Raw genomic sequence first — 25130 nt, 5'->3', positions numbered from 1 at the left:
ACATTCAGGAGCCTGAACCACAAAACCTCCCAGGGCCGGGGAGGGCGCTGCCCGGCAGAACCATGGCTTTACGTACCGCTGGCCCGCACGCAGTAAAGCCCGCCGTCTGACACCGGGTGGTGGTGGAGGAAAGTGCAGCGTTCATTGTAGGTGCCAAGCAAGGGGTCCCGGACAGCCAGGGCTCAGAACCCCCCCAACACCCCGGTGGGCTTCAGCAAAGCATTTTTAAAGGCCAGGGGAGGGGAGAGGGGCGTCCCAGGCTGTGAGATCGGCTCGTGTAGGATTCTCTGATGGGTTGATTGTGACGTAACAGGGTGTCACCGGGGCTAACATCAATACTTAGGGGCCAGTCCTCAGGGTCTCTGTGCTCATAGTCATCAAGAAGTGAATTTCTTCCATTTGGTGGGGGTTTTAGCATCCGTTCAACAGCTCAGCAGATGTGCATCAGATACTGGCACCTGGGACTTCAGAGAGGAGGTAAAGCGGAGGACCCGGGGAGGAGGCGTCTGTCCCGGGAAGGCCCCGTCGGGTCCTGCTCGGTTACGTTCACTCCTCATTCGAAGAGGCTGCCTGCCTGTCCTTCTCCTCTAAGTTTCCAGGCAGGACCAGACGCAAGTCCGCTATGACCCATGACCATCAAGGGGCCTGTGGCGCTGTCCCATGAGCCCCTCCCTTGAGTTGCAGTGAAGGGGACACACCCCCTGAGGAGGAGAGCAGTTCCATTCCTGACTCCTGGCCCCTGTCTTGTCCGTCCATCTCGGGGACCTCTCATCCTACTTTGGGATGCAGCGTCCGTTTGTCCTCGGGGAATGATCAGAACTCCTGTTTTAACATTGCATAGGGGAAGGCTGGTTCCTCACGGCAGAACGTATTACTCAAGGTCAGAGGGACTTGGTGCCCAAGCAAGCAGCGCGCAAGATGTGACCTGGGAGTGGGAGTGAGGCTCCTCTTACTCTTTGTGTTTGTGACCAGAATTGCCAAATAAATACGCCCAAGGCCCTGGCATTGCATTCCCCCAGGCCGGAAACTCCAGGCGCAGTTATGAGGCCGAAGCTTCAGAAGGAAGTCTGAAGTCCAAAGCGAAGGGTGGAGCGAGGAGGCGGCAGCTAGTCAGGCAGAAAGGAACGAAGGCGGCCTGTGCCCCTCGCCCCCGGAGCCGTCCTGCTTACGCGTGAAGGACTCCGCAGTCCAGCCCTTCCCGCTGCGAAAATCGCTTTTCTCACAGGTGTCGGGGGAGTCTGCACGGGGCTTGGTGAAAAGAGGGAGAATGCAGTTTGGGAGAAGGGCCAGGGTTTGGGGAGCTTAGTCGAGGGAAGAATTCCATGAGCAAATATGGCTAAGTCCACGAGTCCACAGAAAGGTGCCTGGAGCCAGGGCGGCTTTATCCCAGAACAGCACGTCCGCGAGTCACTGAAAAATGTAGATCTTTTATTCTAAATGCTAATTCAGGGCCTGAGCTGTAATAAGCAAAGCTGGATTAATGATTTTTTTTTTTTTTTTAGAATTAATGAAAAGCTTTTCTCAGATATATTTTCAAAACAGGCGTGGCAGACAGTGACCACACCGTCGGCAGCCACACAGGGTCTTCACAACAGAGAATGAAACGATGGGTTTTTAGCACAATTCACAGGAAAGCCGCGAAGCTCCTGACTGACGGCTGGCTTTTTGGCATTCGACCCGCCCACTGACCTCTGAAGCAGTGACTGAGTTTCAGAAGGAGGCCAAGCAAAGAGGGGAGTTAAAAACAGAGTGTCAAGCCGCGTTACCTCACCCTTGAAGAGATGGGAATTACATTTTGGGAACTCGATTTTGAAAGGGAAATTATGCGCGGCTATAAACTTCCACTTAAGAAAGAAACGAATGCTTCCCAGCACGGAACTGTGGGCATGGGGCGTGTCCCCGCCCAAGGGCACCGCTCGGAGATCAGGCTGGCCTTGGCCCACCCCCGGGCGTTCCGGTCGGTCTGAACAGGGGTGGCCAGGGTGAGCTGCGGGGAGGAGTCGGGCAAAGACCGCCAGCAGCTAACGCTAAGCTGGGACCCAGAGGCTCTGGGCTCTGCTTCTTAGAGCATGGCCGGACACAGTGGCAGAAGCCGAGATGTTCCCAGTCCCGAGCAGCACTGTCGGGTGGGGATGTGTGTCCAGAACCTCAGCCCTGCTCTCTGTGCCCCCTTCCCTCTCAGACACCAGCATTTTCCTCCCACGTCTCCAGGAATCCGAAATTGTCGGAGTGAAAAGAGACCTGGGGTGGGCTCGGATCCCCACATGACACTTCCTGTGTGGCCTTGGGCACAGCCTCTGAACTGCCAGGAGGTCACCCATGAAAGAAAGAACACTGGGGGTTGGAAGCTCAAATAGAGTCGTGGCTGTGAATTCGCACCACGAGCTCTGAAGCCCCGCGCGGATTCTAACCTCCGAGAGGTCGCTGTGACCGTGTATCGGTCAGCTCAGACCGCCGCTGCCGTGACAAAACACCATGGGCAGGGCTCCTCAAACAACAGAAGCGGAGCTTCTCACGGTCTGGAGGCAGGATGTCCAGGAGCCAGGTGTCGGGAGGGCCATCTCCTCCCTGCGTCTCCACGTCGTCATCCTCTGTGTCCAAATGTCCCTTTCTGTAGGCACAGTGGTCATGCTGGACTCGGGCCGCCCAGCTGCCTCCTTTTAGCTTGACCACTTGTGTAAAGACCTTCCCTCCAAGTAGGTCGCCATAAGAATTTCAGAGGATACAGTTCAACACGTAAGGGAATGAACACGGCCCAGTGTTTGCGATAGTTTTTACTGAAGACCCAGAAGCACTGCCCGGCTGTACAGGGGTGGGTCAGTCTGGGCTACTGTTAGAATAACTGGGGGAGAGTCTGTCATCCCAAGGCCGGGGCCCCAGCCCCCTAGTGGGGGGACCCAGGCATTGGTGCCTTTTAACAAGCCCTGGGCACCCACTTTGAGAACTGTTGTCTTGAACAGATGAGGGATGGGGGCGAGTCAGTTTCAGTGGGGCGCAGGTGGCTCTCCCGAGGACTTCCGTTCTCCACTGAAGTTTAGGAACCATCCGATTTTGCGTGGGTTTTAGGTGAGTCAAAACACTGGCGTAGAAGCTGGGAACCAGTGTCTGTAGTAACAGGAACAGAACAAACGCTCAGCACAGCACCGCCTGTGGAGGAGATGCTCGTTCCAGGACCCGCCAGCAGGCGAGGGACGGTCCGAGCAGAGACTGGACAGAGGAGGCATCTGGATGCCCGTGGAGCAGCCTCTCTGGCCCGCAGGCTCTCTCCCTGGCAACGTGCATTGAGATGACCCTGCTTACAGGTCAAGGGGACGGGAGGCCTTGGCAAGATGCCCGTGGCTGAGCTGGCCTCGGGGGCCGGAGTGGTGCCACCTGGGGAGGTTTTCCGGTAAAAGCAGAACCTGGAGTTTTGAAAACCCAGATGTTGAGCTATTTTCTGGTTTCTGGGCTTCTTAGCCCTACCTTGATTTTTAGTAATTCTTCTTGTAAGTTCCAGGGATATCAAGGAGAATAAAGCAACATTTCTGCCCCTCCTCTGACCCGGGCTTCGAAGGGAAGCAGCATGCCCCGGGACCTGCAGGGGGGCTGAGCAGCACCTGGTGGGAGGTGAGACCCAGAGGACGGGGGGTTGCCTGCCCGATCACCCCTTCCCCCTCAGGACCTCCCCTTGGCCTTGCTTCCTTCTCTCGTTCACTGGCCCCCCACTCACGGACAGCTCTGAGTGCCCAGCCCCACTCTGCACCTGGATAGGGTGCGACAGGAGGGACCGGATCCTGCCCTACTGGAGTATGTGATTTACTGCAGCAGGTCAATCAATGCACGTCAGCTTCAGGGGTGAGAAATGCTATAACAAAAATAAAACTGGGTAAGTGGATAGAGAAAAGGCAGGTGGAAACTGGAACGTTCCAGTCCATCTAGGGAACCAGGGAGAACAGAATAAGAGAGTGATGGAGAGCGCGGGGCATGTCCTTAGCTCTGCAGTTTGCAGAGACTCCCAGTCTGCCCAGTTCTGCATCTGAGATGCTGCCCGCAGTGACCCCCGCCGTGGAGGAAGCAGGGGGTCTGTTCTGCCTTGCAGGTGAGATGTCTGCACAGATGGACGGCCAAGGGATGGAAGAGTTGGGCTCACGCTTGGCTGTCTGTCCCCCACGGCCCCTCACGTCCTGTCCAACCCTGACATCTGTGTCCCCAACGATGACCGAAGGGAGAGGAAAGGAGGAAGCTGCCCGTGGCAGTGGCCACGCAGATCTGCCGGCGGAGGGGGGTTGTGCAAAAATCCCTTCCACTGCTGCTTCTCCCAGCACCTCCTGGGCAGTGCCCCTGACACCTGGAGTCTGGCAGTGGTTTCCCAAGAGCTGGCACACTGCTCCGCTTGGCATCCGTATGGCATCAGTATGCTTTGATGTCTTTTGTTTTGTATGTTCTTAAGTGGAACTCAGTTTCATATAATGGAATTAATTGTTTTCTTGGATTCATGACGTTTCTCATCTTTGGTTCATGCCTGACTCTGCAGGTGTCTTGTGTTTTATTTATTTCATCTATTTATTTATTTGTTTCTAGTTATTTAATGAAAACCCAAGACGTACACCACGGGAACAGAGAACATGCACACTGACAGCTGATGTCTGTGTGCGTCCCCCCTCCTGCCTCCCTGCTCTCCCTCCCCCTGCCCGCCCCACCAGGTAAGTTGGCCTGAATCCTGTGTTTGTGGTTCTTCCCATGCATTTATTCTTTTTTTTTTTTTTTTTTGAGTTTAAGTGTAGTCAGTTACAATGTGTCAGTTTCCGGTGTACAGCATATAATGCTTCAGTCATGCATACACATGCACATATTTGTTTTCATGTTCTTTTTCATTAAAGGTTACTACAAGACATTGAATATAGTTCCCTGCACTCTACAGAAGAAATTTGTTTTTATCTATTTTATGTATAGTAGTTAGTATTTGCAAATCCCAAACTCCCAATTTATTCCTCCCAACCCTCATCCCTCCACCCCCATAACCATAAGTTTGTTCTCTATGTCTCTGAGTCTGTTTCTGTTTTGTAGATAAGTTCATTAGCGTCTTCTTTTTTTTTTTAGATTCCACATATTAGTGATATCATATGGTATTTTTCTTTCTCTTTCTGCCTTACTTCGTAAATCTTAGCAATGTTCTCCTAGGGAAGTCCACCTAGGCAATGGAAATAAAAGCAAAAATAAACAAATGGGACCTAACTGAACTTAGAAGCTTTTGCACAGCAAAGGAAACCATAAGCAAAACAAAACAACAATCTACAGAACGGGAGAAAATATTTGCAAATGATGCACTGACTAAGGTTTAATTTCCAGAATATATAAACAGCTCATGCAACTTAATAACAAAAAAACAAACAACTCAATCCAAAAATGGGAAGAAGACCTAAACAAGCAATTCTCCAGTGAAGACATATGAACGGCCAGCAGGCACGTGGAAAAGTGCTCTGGATCGATGCATTTACTCCACAGCGTTAGCAGGAAGTGTTTATGTGGGTCTAACTCTAAGGAGGGATATTATGTTTAGATTTGGTTGCTTTTGCACTTTATTCTTTAAGACAGTCCTCATCAAAGTTGACTCTCGGACTTCTGCATCTGGGAGCTTGGAACTCATTAAAAATGCAGATTCTTGAGTTGTCCCTCCCCCACCCCATCCCCCAAACCCTCTGATTCAGAAACTGTGATTTGCATTTCTCTGATTACTAATGAGGCCAACCACCTCTTGGTTTCCTTCTTGAATGTTTGTGTTCTCGCTTCTCTGACATGCCTGGTGGATTTTTGCCCTTTCCCCCTGCCGGGCTGATTATCGTTTTCTTACTGATCTTATTCTTTGTCCTCTTGCCGCTGACTATTTCAGTTTAAGTGCCTAGAGAATATTTCCTCCCATTTATAGTCTGTTTGCTTTCTTTATGTTGCTTTATGATGAACAGAATTTCTAATTTTAAGGTAATCAGATGTGTTTGTGTGCTGCTGTGGTTAACGCTTTCTGAGTCTTATGTAAGAATGCCCCAGGATAGGAAGAAAGAAACACACCTGTATTTCCCACTAAAGCTTTTAAAGGGTTTGCTTTAGACATGTAAGTCCTAAGACTGTTTGGAATTGCTTTGCCTGTGGTGTAAAGTCAGCAGCTGAGTTCATTCATTTTTCCACGTGAATAATCACTGTTTCTGGCCTCTCTTGTTCCCTCTGAGACACGAGGACCCTGAGCTTCCTCAGGTGTGGGTTCGTCCATTCTATTCGACTTCTGTGTTCTTATAGCACCAGCAATGGTCTTTCTTTTAACAGCTTCACCGTAAATGTTCATGTCTGGTTGTCAAGGTCCCTCTCCCTACCCGTGACTCTTCCCAGACCTTTAATATTTCCTAACTTTTTTTTTGTCAAACAGTAAGAATTCTAAATACTCTAATACTAAGCTAAAAATATTTTGATCTCATAGAATTTTATGATTTAGAAGCTCTGTCACAATCTCAAAAATGCACCTCAATGTAGTAAACATTCACTGAGGGTGTGTGTCGGGCCAGGCCTACACCACGGGGTATGGGCATAAAATCGGTGGGCAGGTGGCCTCAGTCTCAGGTGTGAGATCCCCGCTGCCCTGAAACTGCGTCTCAGTGTTTCACCCAAAGGGGCAACAGCTGTGGCTGTGTTTCTCGAGATATACATCCCGGCTCTTCTGGATTTTAAATCTTTTAATTTGGGGGAGGGGGCGGGTAATTAGGTTGCTTTCTTTAATGGAGGATTGAACCTGGGACCTCGTGCCTGCTACTCATGCGCTCTACCACTGAGCTCTGCCTTCCCCTTAAATATTTTGTTTGCTTTGAGACCAGTCCTCAAACATGAGTCTTGGATTTGGGGTTCGGACACTACTATACTCTTGGAACATCACCTGTAAAGGTTATAGTTGCCCCAGGGTGTGTTTGATGATAAAAACATAGGAGAAAAAGTCCAACACAGGCACACCCACCTCCTTTTCAAGAGAGCATGGGGAATGCAACCTGAAAAGCAACACGGATGAATCAAGAAGTGACAATTAAATCCAAAATAAAAAAGACTATTTGCCCTTCAAAAGAATCCTGTCCAGGTTCCTACTGTAAAGTACTGCTTTGCATTCAAAATACCATTTGAAACAAGGGCCTACTGTGCAGCACAGGGAACTGCATTCAATACCTTGTGATAAACTGTGATGGAAAATAATCTGAAAAAGAACAGGTATATGTGTGTATAAATGAATCACTTTGCTGTACACCTGAAACTAATGCAACATTGTAAATTAAGACTACTTAAATTTTAAAAGAGGGGAAAACTATCATTTGATGTAAAAAAAAAGAGGAAAATTTGGGGAGATTTTAAGTACAGAATCAGAGCCTTCTGTAATGAGGGTGATGAAAAGACCTCTCCTTTTTGCTGATTTCCTGGAATTCTGGGTTGATTTTTTCAGAATGACAAAAATAGCAGCATCTATTAGAACTGAAACAAATGCTGCTGTGAACAATGAAAAACGTTTAAATAAGACTTTTGTTTCTATGAAAGGAAGTGAAGAAACAACAAGTAAGTATTATAACCAAGGGATACATGTTCCCCCCCAAAATTGGGGGGGGGGGAGATGAGTCCATTTAAATCCATTTTATAAAAAAAGATAAATAATCTGAAAAAGTGTTCTAGGAATAATGACGGTTACTTTCTAGCTGACTTGTTAAATACCAGTCGCAGGAGAAACTGTTTTAATTACATAACCTCCATCAGTGACCATTTCCACGGCTTTTTACGACTTTGCCGCTCAAAGTTCACATAGGCTCTGATCTCCTGTTTGACAAGTTTGAGCACCTATTTCGTTATAGTCGTGTAAACGTCCCCAGGAAACATCTGATGGGGAAATGGTGGCTTAGCTGTTGTTTTGAACAAAGGGCCGTAGAAGTTCTAGTTGCTTTTTTAAAAAATCTTAACCACAATTCCTTCTATAAGGGGATGGGCCATGTGACCTATAGTGTATTAGATTGTTGTTTGTCTCAGATTCCACTGCTGAGTTTGGCTAGTGATCATGGAAGCGTCACTTATTTTGATAAGACAGACCTACTGCCAAAGGACATGGAACAACATTTCCTGAGCTTTGAGAACCAGAAACCACCACTGTCCGCCACCTCTGATTAAATCAAGGCGCCGAGACCAGGCAGGACGGAGGACGAAGCTCAAACAATGCATTTCAAACAGCCAAGCCACACAGATCCCTGTCCTCGAGGGACTTGGCCACAGCAAGGAACCTGGACACATCCGTTTAAATTCTCATTTTTATTCAATTCTCACTCTGCATTCAAAAATAAAAGCACCAGACGTAAGACAGCTCCACAGCTGTGCTGGATACAGTGGCCAGAGAAGTGCAGAGCGTTTCTGAACGCCTGGGGAATGGCGGCCTGAGTGACGTTAAATTCATGTAGCATCTTTCCTAAGCTTGTTCAAGCGTTTCGTTAAATGTACTAAACACACAGCGGTGTGGAGAAGGAGGAAGGTGGTGTTGAAGGTGGCTCTGGCCCCAGAGGGGAAGTAAGACAGAAACAAAGACTGCACTCTGGTCCCGGGTGGAAGTCAGGGCACGACAGCCCCGCGCAGGGGCCCTGGTGGACCGCCTGGGAGAGGCGGCGACAGGCGCCGGCTGCGCAGGGACGCAGGCTTCTGCCGGAACCATTGTAGTAAGTGCCTCTGGCTGTGAAATGCGATTTCCCGGGAGCTCAGAGACCCACCGCCTGTTTTGTTTCTGTTCATCCTCGTGATGGATTTGGGAGCTTCCTAGAGGCAGGTGTCTTTGTGCCTCCATTTTTCACTGATTGAAAAATCAAAGCTCCCAGACGTTAAGTACAGCCCCACACAGTATAGCAGACCATCTCAGATAAAAACCCACCCCCTGCCCGGTTTCTGTTTCTCCAGCGCCCAAATTTTCTACTCATGGAGTAAATATGAAACCAGAGGTAAGACGACTGGCTTTAGATAGAAAATGAAAAACACAGGGCTTTCAGTTAAATGTGAACTTCAGATAAACGACAAGTGCATGCTGAGTGTGGACACATCCTTTGCAGTGTTTGGTACATACTTGCATGGTGTCCATCTGAAGCTCACATTTCACTAGAGATCTTATATTTTATCTGGAAACCCTACCCAGAGGAAGAAATTCTCTATATCCAAGGAAAAGGTGGGTGTTCTGTGTCTTTATCACAAAGAACTTTCCAGCCCCCTTCCCACCGTGAGATTCCTTCTACCAAAGCCCTGCCTCCAAGCTCCTTGCACTTACCTGGAGCCTTGGCTTTTTCCTTGGATGTCACCTGGGTGGAGGGCGCTGCCCCTCTGTGTCCCTCCATCTCACGGGCCCGATGTGGATGTCTGTGCACACGGGTGGCTGCCACCTCCCAGCCCTCCCCCAGGGGTCGTGTCTGTCCATTTCTTCCCCAAGCCCTGAGCAGGGCTGCCTGGCGAAGCCGGGGTGACCACCGCCCCAGCCGGCCAACAGGGCGCTCCCACCGGCTGTCCTGAAGTCTGGGCTACACAAAGGTCTTTCTCTCTCATTAAGGGAGCTGCTGTTAGCTATTAAACAATTTTTTTTTATTGAAGTATAGTTGATTTACAACGTTGTGTCAGTTCCTGGTGTGCAGCGTAGTGATACCTTTATATATATATGTATATATTCCTTTTCATATTCTATTTCATTATAGGTTGTTACAAGATATTGTGCTATGCAGTAGGCCCTTGTTGTTTATCTATTTTATATATGGTAGTTAGTATCTGCTGATCCCAAACTCCTAATTTATCCCTCCCTCCCCCTTTCCATTTTGGTAACTGTAATTTTGTTCTCTATGTCTGTGAGTCTGTTCTGTTTTGTAAAGAAGTTCATTTGTGTCATTTTTTTTACATTCCACATGTAAGTGATCTCATATGATATTTGTCTTTCTCTGTCTGACTTACTTCACTTAGCATGATGATCTCCAGGTCCTTCCATGGTGCTGCAAATGGCATTACTTCATTCTTTTTAATAGCTGTTTTTAAACTTTTAGACTAAAATACTGTTATTAGCTTTGGCATTTCAAGCCCCTCCACATGGTGCTTGGCACCTAGAGCGCAGTAACCGTCTGTGGAATGAATGAATGAGTCAAAGTGAGAACGAGCACAGCGCCCCTGGGCCAGAGCGCCCCGCCCACAGCCGCACCGCACGCCCTCTCTGCGGATCCCGCCTCCTGGGCGTCGGACCTCGGTTCCGGCAGAAGAATGAAAAGCGGGCTCTGGCTGGGGCCTCCTTTCTTCTTCCTGCTCGTCAGCTCTCGCGGCTGCTGTGCTGCTGGGAAGCCGGGCCTCGCCCTGTGTCAGGTGAACTTTGAGTTAAAGTCAACTGAACTGAGGGAGACAAAGCCAGAAAGGAGAGTCCCCGCAGCCCGTCTCCGTGGATGCCCGGTGTCTCCTGAACAAACAAACGAATGAGTGAATGAACGAACGAACGAACAAATGAATGAACGAGCGAATGGAGTTATCGAAGGACAAAGCAATTTCCAGCTCCACCCCCCACCCAAACTCCTCCAAGTATCACAAGAAAAGCCCAGTATTTCACGGTATTTTATTAGACGGGTTCCAACCTGGTCTCCCAATCCGAGCTCGGACCTGTGGGTCGGTCCTCACGTGGCGCCGTCCTCTTCTTATGAGGACATAGTCATGTTGATGGGGCCACTCTGATGACCTCACCTTGACTTGACTGCATCTGCAAAGACTCATTTCCAGGTCCCTTATCACAGGAACCAGGAGCACGACTGCAACCTCCCTGTTCTGGGGGGACGCAGTTCAACCCATAAGATCAAAGGTCTCAGCTCTGTGTCACACACAGCAGTCATTGTACAAACTGGAAGAGTCACAGCTAAGGACTATCATCCAGTCATTACGGGAGACGAGGAACGAATTCCCCACCAGAGTAAGTGCTGAGTCCTGGGGTTCTGGATGGCCCAGCTCCTGACAGCATCACCCACAGGCGTGAGCAGGTGCTCGCTTCGTGTTTGCAGAGGACAAACGTGTGTGCGGAAGTGAACCACCAAACTGACAAGGAAGCCACAAGTGAACATGGAGAGGTTCCTGGCGAGTGTGGGTTTCTGCATGACGGACACGCTCCGCTGGATCTAAGACACCTTCAGTTAAAACATCTCTGCTGTTCTCTGTGCCACAAGAAAGGAAAAAACGCTGCCCACTGAACAGTTACACAATGAACTCCCATCACTCAGAGCTGTGTGTGTGTTAGTTCTCTTATTTACTCATAGACATTTACTATCACATGTTTCTTTTATGCATGAAAATGAAAAGAAAGCTAAAAACTTTGTAAGTGGTTAAGATGTTTTAAAAAGCTTCAAGGGGGAGGCTGTAGCTCAGCAGTGGAGCGCATGCTCAGCACGCTCGAGGGCCTGGGCTCAACCCCCAGCGCCTCCAGAAAAAAAAAAAAGAGAGACTTGTTTGTCAAACAAAGTTTTAAAAATAGCTTTATAAAAAAAATTAAAAGTCTTCCAATTGAGCACCTGACGTCCCCTCCCCGGGTCCAGCTTTCTCACTTGGAATTAACCTCCGAGCCGTGAGGAGCAGGGATGGAGAAATGGAGACGCGCTTCTCGAAGCGGCTCCTCTGCTGCCCTTGGCTTTGAGGAAGATGCTAACACCCATTCTGTAAATTTTGATGCTGGTCCTTTTTAATGTTAAAAAACAGGAGCCAAAATGGATCCAGAAAATAACTAAATGGTTTCCTGCCTCAAACGATCCGAGTTATGGGATGGTTGAAAGTCCAGGCATCCTGGCAACAGGAACGACAAGTCGACGTGTGGTTTGCGGGGCGGCTTTTCAGTTAATTTCTCACCCACGCAGCAAGACTGCACCACAGCATCAGGGCAGTGGGCAGACGCGTGCCTACACTAGGGGTTAGGACGTGGAGGGAAAGGCACGTGCGTGACTGATGAGTGGCCCAGAATTGCCAGCGGGGACCATCTGCCGCGACTTCCCTGGGACTGCGTTGACAAAACACATAACCTCTGTTAGGAAAAGCCAGTGTCAGCCAGCCCTCATGACAAGGAAACCCCGTAATGCCTAAAGCGACCTGGGGTAGAAATCAGAGACGGTAAAGAACCATCTGAATGGCAGAAGTATAAACAAATCTGCTGCGTGAATGTTCTAGCAGAGTTTTAACGTCACTGACCAGTAAGTCGGAGGCATGGGATGGTAGCAAGAGTCGGAGTGAGACCTTGGTCCTGATCGACGTCTGTGTGACCTTGGGCGTGTTCCTTAACCTTGCGGGCTCCAGTTTTCACACGCACCGCACATGACGCTCAGGTTTGCCCCACATTCCACGCTCTGCTCTTTGTTTTGGACAAAAGCCCCGTGGCCACTGTGGCTGGACCTCTTGCTCAATTCGTCGTCTGCTGCTCTTTGCTCAGAGGATCTACCAAACCCTCTCCACACAGGATTTGTTGCAAACCAGCAGCGGTGTCCCCAGCCCTCTGCCATGCGGGCTGCTGTGAAGTGTCCGGAGGCACTCGGAAATGTTTTTATGAAACTTCAAACAACCTTAAATTTCCTCTAGTTCAGCCTCCTTTACAAATCTAGAACTTTTCTCCAATAACTCAGCCTCTGCACACCTTCTCCGCTGAGTGTGCCCAGAGGTACGGCTGGGTCTTAGCAAGGCAGCCAGCTCCATCAGTGACTCCAACGGCGAGAACATTCTTCCCTGCCCCGTTGTCGCAAACAGCTGGAGTAGACGAGGAAGTCCAGAAATGGATCCAATAAGGGAACAAACGCAGCCTATCCCCAAACGGCTGATGCCCTCAACATACAAAGCACACTAAAAACAACAACAAATAACTTAGTGGTAAAATGGGCAAAGAACAGGAGCGGATAGTTTACCCAGAAAGGAAATATCTTTATACTCAAGCTGATGTCAAGTTAAACTACGATGAGGTAGCATTTTCACCTCTCAGGGAGGCAGAGGTCAAACAGCTCAACGGCGCTGCTCCTTAGACCACGAGGAAACAGCATCCTCCTGCATTGTGGGCAGCAACCTACACGAAGGGAAATTGGGCAATATCTATCAAAATACGAAAGCATGTATGTTTTACCTACCAATTTCACTTCTAGAATAATAAATTACAGCAGCAGTTCTCAAGCTTTTTGGTTTCAGGACCACCTTATGCTTTTAAAACTATGGAAGATGCCAAAAGCTACCGATATTTACCATATTGGAAATTTAAACCGAGACATCTAAAAGGTATCTGACATGTTATAAAATGACAATAATAAGTCCATTTCATGATAACAAAATAGCATATTTTTACTAAAAAAATTTTTTTAAATGAATGGAGAAAATTTTAAAGAGTGAAAAATATTTTAAAATATTTAAAATAATATTGTAAAGTATTTTTTAAATCAGTGAAATGAAAATTATACATTTGTGCAAGTCTCTTCAACGTCTGGCCTCAGAGATGACGTGTGGGTGCCCACAGCTGCTTCTGGGCTCAGCCTGTGCGACACCGTGTGGGCTGAAGTCTGGGGAGGAAATCTGCCCCCCACCCCGGGTGGGGGACTGGGAAGGGAGGGATCCCGGACCCGGAGGGGCCGCGCTGTGAGAAGCCCAGTGTCACAGACAGCCCCACACGCGTGAAAGGACTCACTCGCCAGCTCACCCGCCGAGGTGTGGTTTGCACCGCAAAGGACCACAGCCCCAGTGCCCCTGAGGCGGGACGGGGGAAGCTGCACAGCCACTGAAATGAGTGAGGGGCGGCGTGTGCGGCTGCGGACCAGCCCCCGGGGACTGGGTGTCACCCCACGGAGCCGGCAGGGGTGCGGCTCAGGGAAGACTCGTTGCAGAGGAATCGGCAGCCTTTCCTCATTTACACACGGGACACGTTAACACCGCGGAAGGAAGTGCCAGGACGCCGCCGAGGGCTGCTTCCCAGAGGGGCCCGGGCCTGCGCCCAGCGCAGCCGCGGGCTCGCTCTCCATCCGGTCTGTGCGCTTTGTACTGGGGCGGGGAGGCCCACAGAAAGACCGGCACGACCCGCAGGCAGGGCCGCTACTCTCCCGCCAGCACCGTCCGGCTCCCTGGCCCAGCGGCTCTACCGCACTGTTTGCCTCTGAAACGGCTTACTTACCCCTAAAATTTTATTGGTTCCCTGAGCTCACTCCTGATTGGCTATTTCCTTCACTCCTGACTGGTTCATTTCCCTAACTTCCAATTGGTCCATTTGTAGTACTTTATTTGCATGGAGCCTACTCCTGATTGGTTATTTCTCTCCCTCCTGATTGGTCCATTTCTACAAAGCTTGTTCCTAATTAGTCAACTTTCGTCATACCTCATTTGCATATGATGTTGCAAAGTGTAAACTGGCAGCCTATAAAAGCTGATGTAAACCTACAGAGGGGGTTCGGAGTTTGCAGTGGTAACTCCTTTGGCCCTGCTGGTGTAGTAAACATGAGTTCTCCAGTCCTCCAGTGCTGCTTGGTCTGTCACCCGGATCCTGGTTGTTATCCCAACTGAGCTGTAACACCAAGCTGTGACACATTTTTCCACAACAGTACCTTTGGAATTTTGTATCCTCTGCTTGTATCTTCTGGTGAAAAAATTAATTAATTAACATAAGCACAAACTTTTAACCTATTTTGCAAGGTTGTTCTGAGGGCAAAATGAACAAATGCACGGAAAACAGCCTGGCACATTGTAGATAATCAATGATTGCTGAAAAACCAATGGTTTTATATAATGTGCTAACTCGAGGTTTTGTTCTTTCAAGTTCTGAGTCACCCTAATTAGCACGGCCACCCCCCAGTGTCTCTCCTGAGAGGAGCGATCGTCCCAGGTCTGGTCAGGAAGCTGGTAAGCTTTTATTTTCAAGTGTTCAACATTTCATGTAAATAATTTTGGGTAACTAAATCATTTTTGGGACAGTATCTTTTCTTCTCTCCTCAGCTCTGATAATCTCCCCTAGAAAACCTTCCAGTAACCAGGGTCCTTATACCCACTGTGGGAGACCAAGGAAGTGAATGAATCATGGACTTTCCGCATTTGTGGTGTGTCCGTTTTTCTCTACGGATTCACTTCCATCCCTGTTTTGTTTTTAATGCCTCCTGGTGTGCTTTTCCTAGACTTGCACTGAGAGGCCAGCCCACTGATAAGCACAGAATTCATTATTCTGTTTCACTTGGTCTTAGACTTGTAAGATTTTAGGCCGCAGCAATATTTCTTCCTCCATAATAGTCAACAATCACAATCTAAATTTAGGATTCAATTTAGGAAAAATGTCTCACCCATCTACAATTACTTTGTTCTGCGTTTTCAACAGCCAACGGAATAATAAGCATCTGATGCTCACTGCATCAGCTGTGCTGTGCTGGACCACATGGTCCAACATCACGCCGTCCTTCATGCTGAGGGACACTGTTTCCTGCACGTTCCCATCTTCTCCGAGTTGGTATGATAATTACATCTTCCCTAGAAGAGGGTTAAATATATCTGTTCTTAGAGAGGGAAGCCAGTCCATCAGTGACTTGTTAAAGCCACGCCCTCATGCCCTGGGCCCCGGATGACGTTTGCTGAGAATTCTGGTCCTTTCCTCACTGGAGGATGTTCATTTGTTCATTCACTCATTCATTCACTCCCGAAGCTACTGAATGTCTACTCTGTAAGTCCTAGGGCTGGAACAATGATGAGTGAGACATGCCCCAGAGGCAAACTCAGAAACCATTCCAACTACACTCCCCCCAGACGTCCTGCTCCTGGTCGGGGGAACTGAAAGCCGGTCCGAGTGCGGGAGTCCGTCCTTAGGCCTCTCTGGTGATAGTCACACCCACTGCAAACCTTCCTTTCCCAAATCTACTTTGGATTTAAAAATAAGCACTGTCATTTAAAAGTGGAAGTGAAAGTGTTCCTAGAAGTTGAGGTTGCATGTGGCTCACTTCGAGCACAAATCAGTGTCGGGTGGCTCCTCCTCCCTCGGGGCAGACTGTCCCCTGCTCCCCTGCAGGCGGCTTGCAGCGCAGGCCTGCGGTGCCGCGTCGTGGGCGGTGAGAGTCACCTGACGGGGGCACTGCAGCCGCAGGGCCCCCAGGGCCGTGCAGCCCCTTGGGCCAGGCCGGCTGGGGAAGGCGGGGTCACCATGCTGACATGGGCTTGCAGGTCAAATGTCAGCGAAGCCCGGAGGTTCTTCTCGCTGCCCCCTAAATAGGAAATGGACGGTGAAAAGTAGTAGACTGTCTGTTAAAGATGAATAATCGGGCCTGGGAGAAAGGACTGGGAACATAGAGAAAACCATATGAGCAGTGCGAGAAATACTGCATCTGTAGATGTCAGTCAGTGACTTCACACAGCTCTGCCCATGCGGTTTTACAATCGCAGGCCCTGAAACTGGCACTTTTCCCCAGGAGCTCAGAGCAAAGATACGATGGTGGAGTCGGGGACTTGGGGGATGACTGGGCGCCTTCTCCTTCGCTGGCACCTCCGGGGAGGCAGACAGCTTGGGCCAGTAGCCAACAGGATCTTCCTACTCAAGGACGCGCCAGAACCTGGCCAGGGTCTGCCGTGGGGACGTCGGCTTCTCCAGAGGACGCGTGGAGGGTACTGGCGCTGTGATGTGGAGCGGGGTTGTGATCTGCGTGCGGAGCCCTGGCACTCCTCCTGTGAAGCTGCCTGGGATCCTAAAAATTCCAGTGCATCTTTATGCAACTCTCTGTGCAGCTGGACACTCTACTTCTAAACCCTGGAGCTTGGCTGGGCCGCAGTCCCTTCTAAGTCTCCAGGGGAGACTGGCCCTGACTCTTCCTAGCTTCTGGAGATGACCAGCGATCATGGGCACTTCTCAGCTTATAAGTACATCTCTCGTATCTCTCCTTCTGTTTCTCTCCCCTTCTTATGAGGACACCAGTCACATTGGATTACAGGCCCACCCTCCTCCAGTGTGACCTCATCTTAACTTAAGTAATTTCACCTGCAATGGCCCCATTTCCAAGTGAGGTCATATTCTGCGGTTCCAGGAAGGACGAGAATTTGGGGGCACTAGACAGCCTCCCCCTCCCCTTTTGCCTTATTCTCTATCCCAGAGCCATTCTGAAGTCACTCCCTTTTCAAACCCGAACCTTCCCTCGGCCCTAACTGGCAAGGTCCTGCTCCTCCTCATCTGTCCTGTGCCAGTGCCCCTTTATCACAGAGGCGTGCTCAGCCGCTCCCCTGGCCCTTCCCCACCTTTCTCCCACTTTTGCCCATTACTGGGATTTTCATAGCAAAACTGAGCCTGGGAGTGATGCAGAGGAGAGATCTATCACACAGAACTCTCCTTAGAAACTGGGATGCGGCGGGGAGCTGGGGACTTGCGAGGAGGACCACAGAGGGAACTGAGGGATGGGGAAGGGGGCAGCCGCCGGTACAGCCGATTAGCCCCGATCCAGGACCAGCCGAGCCCTCCCACCCCTGCAGACTGCGTTCATCCTGCACCGATTCTTCTAATGATAATCGCTCCTTTTTACTTTTTCTGCTTTCAGGGTTGAGCAATGCCGGTTTCCTGCCCACTAGGAAAGGAAGCTGTGAATGCACGTGGGGCGGTGGCGTCTCCTGGGCTCTGGACACGGTGACTCTTCTCCCACATCTTTGGGCTCTGGAAGGTGACCTTGCATGCAGTCAGCGCAGATGTGGAAGATTCATTCCTTGCGAAGCTCGGGCTTGGTGGGTGTGGTCCTGGCATAGTCACCTCTGTTGTGCTGGATTCAACGTACATCCTGCAGAGCCGGGGGAGTCCTGCCCTCATCTCTGAGCAGAGAGTGACGGCACGGCTGGCGAGAAACAGTGAACGAGTGTGGCAGTGCTTGCACAGCAGAGTTAGCACTGGAGTTTCAGAGTCCGTGTGCACAGCCTGTGGGAGTGCAGCTTGGTGCAGCCAGTACAGAAAACAGTATGGAGATTCCTTACAAACTGAGCGTAGACTTGCCCTGTGATCCAGCAGTCCTACTCCTGGGGATATACCCGAAGGAAACTCTAATTTGAAAAGACACGTGCACCCCAATGTCCACAGCAGCACTGTATACAATATCCAAGACATGAAACAACATATGTATAAATACTACTCAGCCATGAAAAAGAGTAAGACGCCATTCACAGCAACATGGAAGGACCTGGAGATGATCATGCTAAGTGAAGTAAGTCAGACAGAGAAAGACAAGTATCATATGATACCACTTATACTTGGAATATAAAAAAAAGGACATAAGTGAACGTATTTACAAAACAGACTCACATAGAAAACAAACATGGTTACTGGGGATGGGAAGGGATAAATTGGGATTTCGGGATTTGTAGATAATATTATGTATAAAACAGATGAACAACAAGGCCCTACCGTATGGCACAGCGAACTATATTCAATACTTGTAATGCCCACATTGAAAAAGAGAATGAAAAGGAATATATGTACATATATATGTATAACTGAACCACTATGTTGTACAGAGATCAACACAACATTGTAAATTGACTATACATCGATTAAAAAAATAAAATAAAATTAGTATTCGGAAGCCAGAAAATTAAAGGAAAGAAACTTTCAAGTGCAAAATTAATGAACATTATGAAAATCAGGAGTGTACATTTATAAAAATATATATATTGAACACATACTATCATTTTACAAACTTATTAGTAGATAAGATTTTGACAATAGTATTTAAAATGTGCTAAATGCCCCACAAAATAAGCAGTAAATTATTAATAAAAAATGAAAATGAAATATTGCTGCATATTTCTTAACAACGTGATCTTCAGAATCAGAGCGCATCTGTGGTGGCATTGTTACGACTGACCTGCGTCTTTCACCCTCCCGTCCTCAGTTGTCACCGCAGATGAGGACTTTGCTGTGGGGTGACGTCACGTAGTAGCCTGCTTGCTCAGGAACCGTGAACCTGAGAACCAGCCTTGACGAGCTTTGCTCTGAGCATCTGCTTCCTTTTCTTGAGGACTTGGGGGGCACAGAAGCGTGTCTTCTAGACAAGTGCTTCTTGGTCCGATTTGACATTTTAAAGCCGCGTTTAGCATCACTGGTGTGGCTCAACGACAAGACAGCATTTCCAGACTCGGGGGCGTCTGCATACTCATTCACTCCCTGATCCCACAGGGTCAGTGGCCAACCGCACAATTCACTTGGCCGCTGACACCAAGTGTCCCTCAGGCACCAGACCGACCTGACGATCTGTGAGGTCGGCGCCACCCAGGCGTATCTTGACACCTCGAGGCTGAAATTCGGATGATGGGGGCCAGCGCACGAGTGGCTCAGCATGGCTTCCTCAGGATCAAAGCTCCGTTGCCCTCGTGCCTGCAGGGGCTCATGGCGGCCTTGTTTCTAGAGCCTCGCCTGAGCGTCTCTGCCCCAGCAGGAGGCCGAGGGTCACCGTGCGCTGCTCTCTGCGCCTGCGGCTCCTCCGTCCCACCTGGGCTCCGGTGCTCGTCACTCCATTCCGCAGCTATGTTTTTTGTGTCCACTCCTCCGTCCCCTTTTTTTATTAAGCTGTTACCCCTTGAAGGCAGAGACGCAGGCATTTCATCTGAGCCCCAGCACCTAACACAACGCCCAGCACGTTGGATAAATTCTCTGAAAACGTTGGTGTTGTATTTCAAAAAGTCGGAGAGGATTCCAGGAGCCGTTTCTCAGAGACCTTGGACAGCCTGTTGAATAAAAGGAAAGTAACAAATAGGATTTTCATTATTTATTAAACTAATGCTGCTTAAATCACTGTAACGAAGATAAGGTATATGTAATGCACAGTATCTCGCTTCCAAAAACAAAGCAAGACTTTCTGTCCCTGTTTTGGGGGTGGTTATCCCTGCCGTTGACTGCTGCCTTCAGAGCATAGCGGGAAAGTCAGTTCTATGGAGACGGAGTTTTCTAGATTGTCAGATACTTAACAACTTCCAAAGCTTCGATACAATGTTTACCTGTGAGTCTGTGGATTTTTTTTAACCTCTGACATTTTTACCTTAAGTGGATGGAACTATGCTCACTTACAAAATACTAGGTGTCACTTAGGCGCTACATGCTACTATTCCACAAAAACATCGACAACCAAGGACACCGCACATGCCTCTGGTGGCAGCGTGCCCTGCCGGCGAGATGTGGTCAGGCTCCTGCTCCAGAGGTTTTCTCTAGGGACATCTGGCGCCTCTGGATTTGACCTCGAAGACGTACATCAAAGCAGCGGTGAATGAGACCGTCCCCTCTCTGCCCCTCCCCTGCTGAAGGGGCCACCCAGCCTGAGGCAAGCGAGCCCCTCCGCTGGCTGAATCGAGCCAGCTGGTCGCTGAGCTCAGCTGACGTCAGCAACAAGAGTGGGGTGCCTTGGCTCCACCATCGAGAGTCCAGATATATTTGGGTCCATGAGCGCAAATGATGCCTTCAGGACCCGGTTCTTCTCCTGAGTCTGTTTCTCCCTCTTCTTAAGCAAATGTTCTCCTTGTGGTGCCCCCCAGACCCCAGGCTCTGCCCCCTCACCTCTGTCCTGAGCTCCGGACAAAGTCCCAGGGCAAAAGCTGATTGGATGGCTTGGTCACATGACCGTGTCTGACCAAGCGTGTGGCCCACGGCAGGCCTGGGCTGTGTGTCCACTCCCAGAGCTGGGGGGACACAGCTGTCCCCTCACAAACGACGGTTCCCCAGAGGGGGCAGGGCCGTTAGAGAGGCTGGGAGCTGCTTCCAGACAGGAAAAAGCCGACACCACCCAGCCTGCTGGCGGGGCCCGGTGAGCTCACGCTGAGGGCTTCACACGGGAAGGCGGGTTTTACGGGGCACCCGGTACAGCCTCCCCGCGTCCTCCCAGGGCGGCGTTCGCTTAGAGCTGGCTCGCAAGCACGAAGGCCATCTGACCTCTCCATCAGTCTCACTGCCAGGCAACGCAATGAAATTTCTAACAAAACAACGAAACTCACTTCTTTTTCATTTTCTCTTTGTTTTTCTTTGTCCCTTCTTCCATTTTTCTTCCGCATTTTCTCCCTTAATTCATCCTCTTTCTCTACTTCCAATCGCTAAACAGTGTTAGTAATATTGGTAGCCTGCCTTAAGTTTCTTACTGGAACAGGGAGAGGTTGGTTGGATGGATGGAGAGACGGAAGAGGGATGATGGAAGGTGGAGGGAGGGATGGGTGGGCGGGTGACGTGCTGGAGAGGTGAACAGCCATCGAGAACGCTGTTTAATACTTCAGTCAGTGGTGGAGCGTTTGGTCCAGGAGGTAACCCGCCTGACAGGTCTGGCCGGAAGGCCTGGCTTGCCGCTGCTGGACGACGGGGTCGTAGCAGGTCTGCTTACGGTCAGGGATGGACCTTAGATTAGGAAGGTCCCCCTCTGAGGCCACGTTTGAAGCCTGTTTTCTGGAACCATCTTCCGTACCTCCTGTGGCAAGACAGAAAGGCTCTTCTAAGAGCAGAACAGGGCGCTGTAAGCGTCTGTGTGTCTGCGCTCTTTGTGCAGCTGACTATTTGGCAGCCGAGGCAACTTTAGGGCAGAGACTCCTCCATGATGACTTTTTAATGGAAATAAAAGTTGCACCATAAATTGAAACGGAACAACTTTGAACGCTGACCTCTTTTCCGACACAGCTTTGCCGTGGCAGCCTTGGCCCTGGAAAGGAAACAGCAAAATCCTGAAGCAGGAATTTCAAAATCCAGACACCGAGACCACCCTCCTCTGTGGTCAGTATGTCCCAGAGACTGGACAGAGTGGACCAGGCACGGCAAGCATCCTTCCTCCCGGTCGGAGGGCGCAGGACCCCACACGTTCAGACCCCGGGAACGGGCAGTCGGGGCTTCTGTGCTGCAGTGAAACTGCTCTCCCTATGGAGCCTGCGCTGTGCCTGATGCCAGGAGGAAGGCAGCTGGGAAGAGGGGTGCTTTCCAGGCAGCCTCAGTGACTGATTCCTTTTCTGAGGCTTTTTGTGAAATAACAGAACAAAGCCTATATTCTGCCAGACGCCTCCCACCCCCGGACGCTGAAGGAGTGGATCTTACAACCCCCCAGGGCTGCTGAGCAACCCTGCTCACCACACCCTCCTCTGCTCCTCTCCTGGGAGAAGACAGCGAGGCATGCAGGGCGTGCACAGCCTGGGGGGCCTGGAAGCAGCCTCGGCATCGGAGGGCCACGCGTGGACCCCATGCAGAGACCCTCGCAGCGTTAATTAGACGCGGGGCACCTGGGCCATGCGGCTCACGGCTCTGACCCTCAGATTTCTATTTCCCTTTTGTGTTTTATGTTCTTTCTTTCTAGTGCTCTGGGCCTGGCCTGAAGGAAAAGGAAGGGTGAGGCTCTTTAAATATTTTCTGCATGTTTTGCTGGCCCCGCCGGCAGGACAAGGGAGGAAACACCAGCTATTCCTAGGGAGGGGCCGTCTGGCCTCGTTTCCGCCAGGCTAGCTTCAGGATTCCCAAAACTTGTTAATGAAATCCTCGTTACAAAGCGAACCACACAGATGGGTGTGTTTTCCCATCGGGATCAGATTGTAATTGGGGTCTGTCTCCTGTCTACACTTCTACTCGAAACGCGCAGCCAGGACTAATAACAGAACAAACGACAAAGATGTAAAAGCTATAAAATGTTTACAACCATTTAAAATAATAGGACGTGCCTTGTAGGAATAATCATTCATGAGCTGTACACATTCTTCATAAATCAGGCGCCCGAAATGTCCACCCACCAGATAGACATTTAACCTGAACTAATGAGCGGCAAGGATAAATCCCAGCCACGCACTGAACCGGCTGCTGTCTTCCATTCTTTGCTGACATTTAAGTGGATAACTTTGGAAGTGGATGGTATGGTCCCAGGAAATTAAAACTAATCTTTTCTCCCAATAAATTCTCTTATAAGTCAGATGCACTTGAAGTAATTTCGTTGATTTTGAGTTCCCAATTAGAAAATTCTTCTCAAAACATATCACTGCAGTGTGGTGATATTTGAAACCTTCAGTATGGACCCAGTGCCGGTTTATCTTTCCTCCGTTCTGCTAAGGAAACCTCCAAGGTGCCCAGGCTCCCTGCGGAATTTCCTAACTAATCAGCGCCCTTTGTCTGCTGCCTTCAGCTGAGCTTGGCTGTGCTTGTTGGCTCAAAGATCCTCAAAGGCTGCAAAGCCGTCTCAGGTCGAGGATTCCACTTCCCCTGTCTGCCGGAGCTTCATCCTCTTGGTAATCCTACAAGGCATGAAACAGAATTGTGTCCATTTTCTAAATGAGGAAACGGAGGCTCAGAGACGTGCAGTGCTTTGCTTGTGGTCGCACAGCTCGAAGTGATGGAATCATGCCCTCAGTCAGGTGGACCTGAGTCTAAGGCCTCAGGCTAGCGAGCAGAGCACGGGGGAGGCGCTGTCCACAGGCGGGCTGGGGCCCAGAGGAAGGAGGAGGCCTGGAGGGGCCCGGGGAGTCGAAGGTTGCAGACCCCATTCTTCTCGGAGGCCCCCCCCCCCGCACCCTCCCTGGCCGGCTCCCTGTTATGTTCACATGGAGGTGTCTCCTCTCGGAGTTTGCCTTCAGGGCACTCAGCTGTAGAGTGTTAAGAAGTTTTTAATTAAAGAAAAAGGAAATGTGTGCATTTTTTGGACGCTAGCCAAGGAGCAGAAGGTGAAATGTCTTACTGCCTCCGCGGCATATTAACTCTGAAAACTGCGCTTCACTGATATTCTCAAAGCCCTTGGATGCTGACTCCAAAGCGCACAGAGGCATATTCTGGGGTGGAGCATCTCTAAGGGACTCACAGTTGTGGGAGCTGAGTCACTGAGAAGGGGCCACGTGTCACCTCCTGGTGCTGCACACAGCTGCCTCCCTCCAGTGACTTCCAGTGGGAGGGTCAGGGAGCCGGGGCCTCACCCAGTTCTGCGGGTTGCGTGGAGTGGATTAGCTCACATCACGGAAACACCTCCCGCTTCAGTTCCTCGTCGGCACATGGAGCAGGCTGCGGGGATGGCCTGGCGCCTCTCAGGGCCTGGCTCCGCTCTGGGTCACAGCCCCTCCCCTCTGTATTGAGGAGATGCTTGTTGGAAACACAGAATCTCCAGCCGCTCCAGCCAGCTGAATTTCTACAAGATCTCCAAGATCTCCTGTGCACGTGAGCGTTTGAAAAGCGCCCTCCCAGTGTCCGAGGTGCTTTGGTGTCAGCAGGCAGTAGCTTTGATTGCTTCTAGGAGCAAGAGAAACAGAGCCATCCTTTCCTGGGGCCCACAGGCTTGCCCCACGGAGACCCTCCGGCTGGGCCTGCAGCCTCTTTCCAAAGCTACTTTCACCTGCCCCTTCCCGTCCAGCGTGGCCTTCGCGACTCCCTCTCATCCCCAAAGACGGGCTGCTTCTGCCTGCGCTCAGCTCGCTGTGTCCTCCCCCTTCGCTCATCTTCCTGCACAGCTGGGTCGCCCTTGACAGCTGGCTGAGTCCTCGCCGCTCCGCTCCCCACCTAGTCACTCAGACCCTGAGGGTGGGGACGCTTTCCTCCTTTTACAGCCCTGGACCTGTATGCACAGCTGGGCACACAGGCTACGTGCTCCGTGGAGACTTGGAGAGCAAGGAACGGGAGGTCGTCGCAGACCCTGGAACGAGAGGGGCGTCTGGACCAGAGCTCACGAAGCACCGAGACGTGGGTAACGGGGTTGTGCCACAAGTCCCTCTGCTAACTGTTTACAGCGGAAAAGTGACAAGAGGCCTGGGAGGTGCCACAACAGCAAGAAATGACTGGGATGGGAAGTTACAGCGACTGGGAGGCTGACATCTGTGTCCCTCCCTGCGCGCAGCGTCGGGGTCCCGGCCATCCCTCTTGGGCGTGGAGGCCCCTGCACGGCGGCCCACCTGTTATCACCAGGCCCGCGCTTTAAAAAAAGTCAAGTAAAAACCATCTCTGTAGTGGGATTTTTGATATAACTGAAGACTCTAACATCAGATTTCCCCTATTTCTTTAATAAGGACTGGAATCGTTTCCAAGAAGAGCGACGTGTGGTCAGAAATAGGCAGAAGCCGCCAGGATGCTTAGCAGCGGGCCTCGGTTGGTGGGGGTGGGGGAACGCCCCAATATGCCAACGCTCGGGGTTAACACCCGTCTCCGGGAAGGCCAGCTCCTCTGCGAC

The 25130-nt window shown here is 50.3% G+C and overlaps 2 long non-coding RNA genes across 5 annotated transcripts; both read left to right on the top strand.

The window, feature by feature from the left end:
- The first annotated feature begins 251 nt into the window (after positions 1–251).
- LOC141578314 (uncharacterized) lies at positions 252–15348 on the top strand. 4 transcript variants are annotated; one of them, XR_012508481.1, is made up of 3 exons: positions 252–4392; positions 4561–4682; positions 14798–15348. It is a non-coding gene; the product is annotated as an uncharacterized LOC141578314 (long non-coding RNA). The 4 variants fall into 4 exon arrangements; XR_012508479.1 differs by lacking the exon at positions 14798–15348 and adding an exon at positions 8023–14767 and having other exon boundaries at positions 252–1225; positions 1503–4682; XR_012508480.1 differs by lacking the exon at positions 14798–15348 and adding an exon at positions 8023–14767.
- Positions 15349–23880: 8532 nt separating this feature from the next.
- On the top strand, positions 23881–24901 carry LOC141578313 (uncharacterized). Its single transcript, XR_012508477.1, has 2 exons — positions 23881–24127; positions 24514–24901. It is a non-coding gene; the product is annotated as an uncharacterized LOC141578313 (long non-coding RNA).
- The last annotated feature ends 229 nt before the right edge of the window (positions 24902–25130 follow it).

Source organism: Camelus bactrianus, chromosome 8 (assembly GCF_048773025.1).
Source record: "Camelus bactrianus isolate YW-2024 breed Bactrian camel chromosome 8, ASM4877302v1, whole genome shotgun sequence".
Taxonomy (NCBI): Eukaryota; Metazoa; Chordata; class Mammalia; order Artiodactyla; family Camelidae; genus Camelus; species Camelus bactrianus.
The sequence above is the reverse complement of the archived record's forward strand: the minus strand, read 5'-3'. Positions and strand labels throughout refer to the sequence as shown.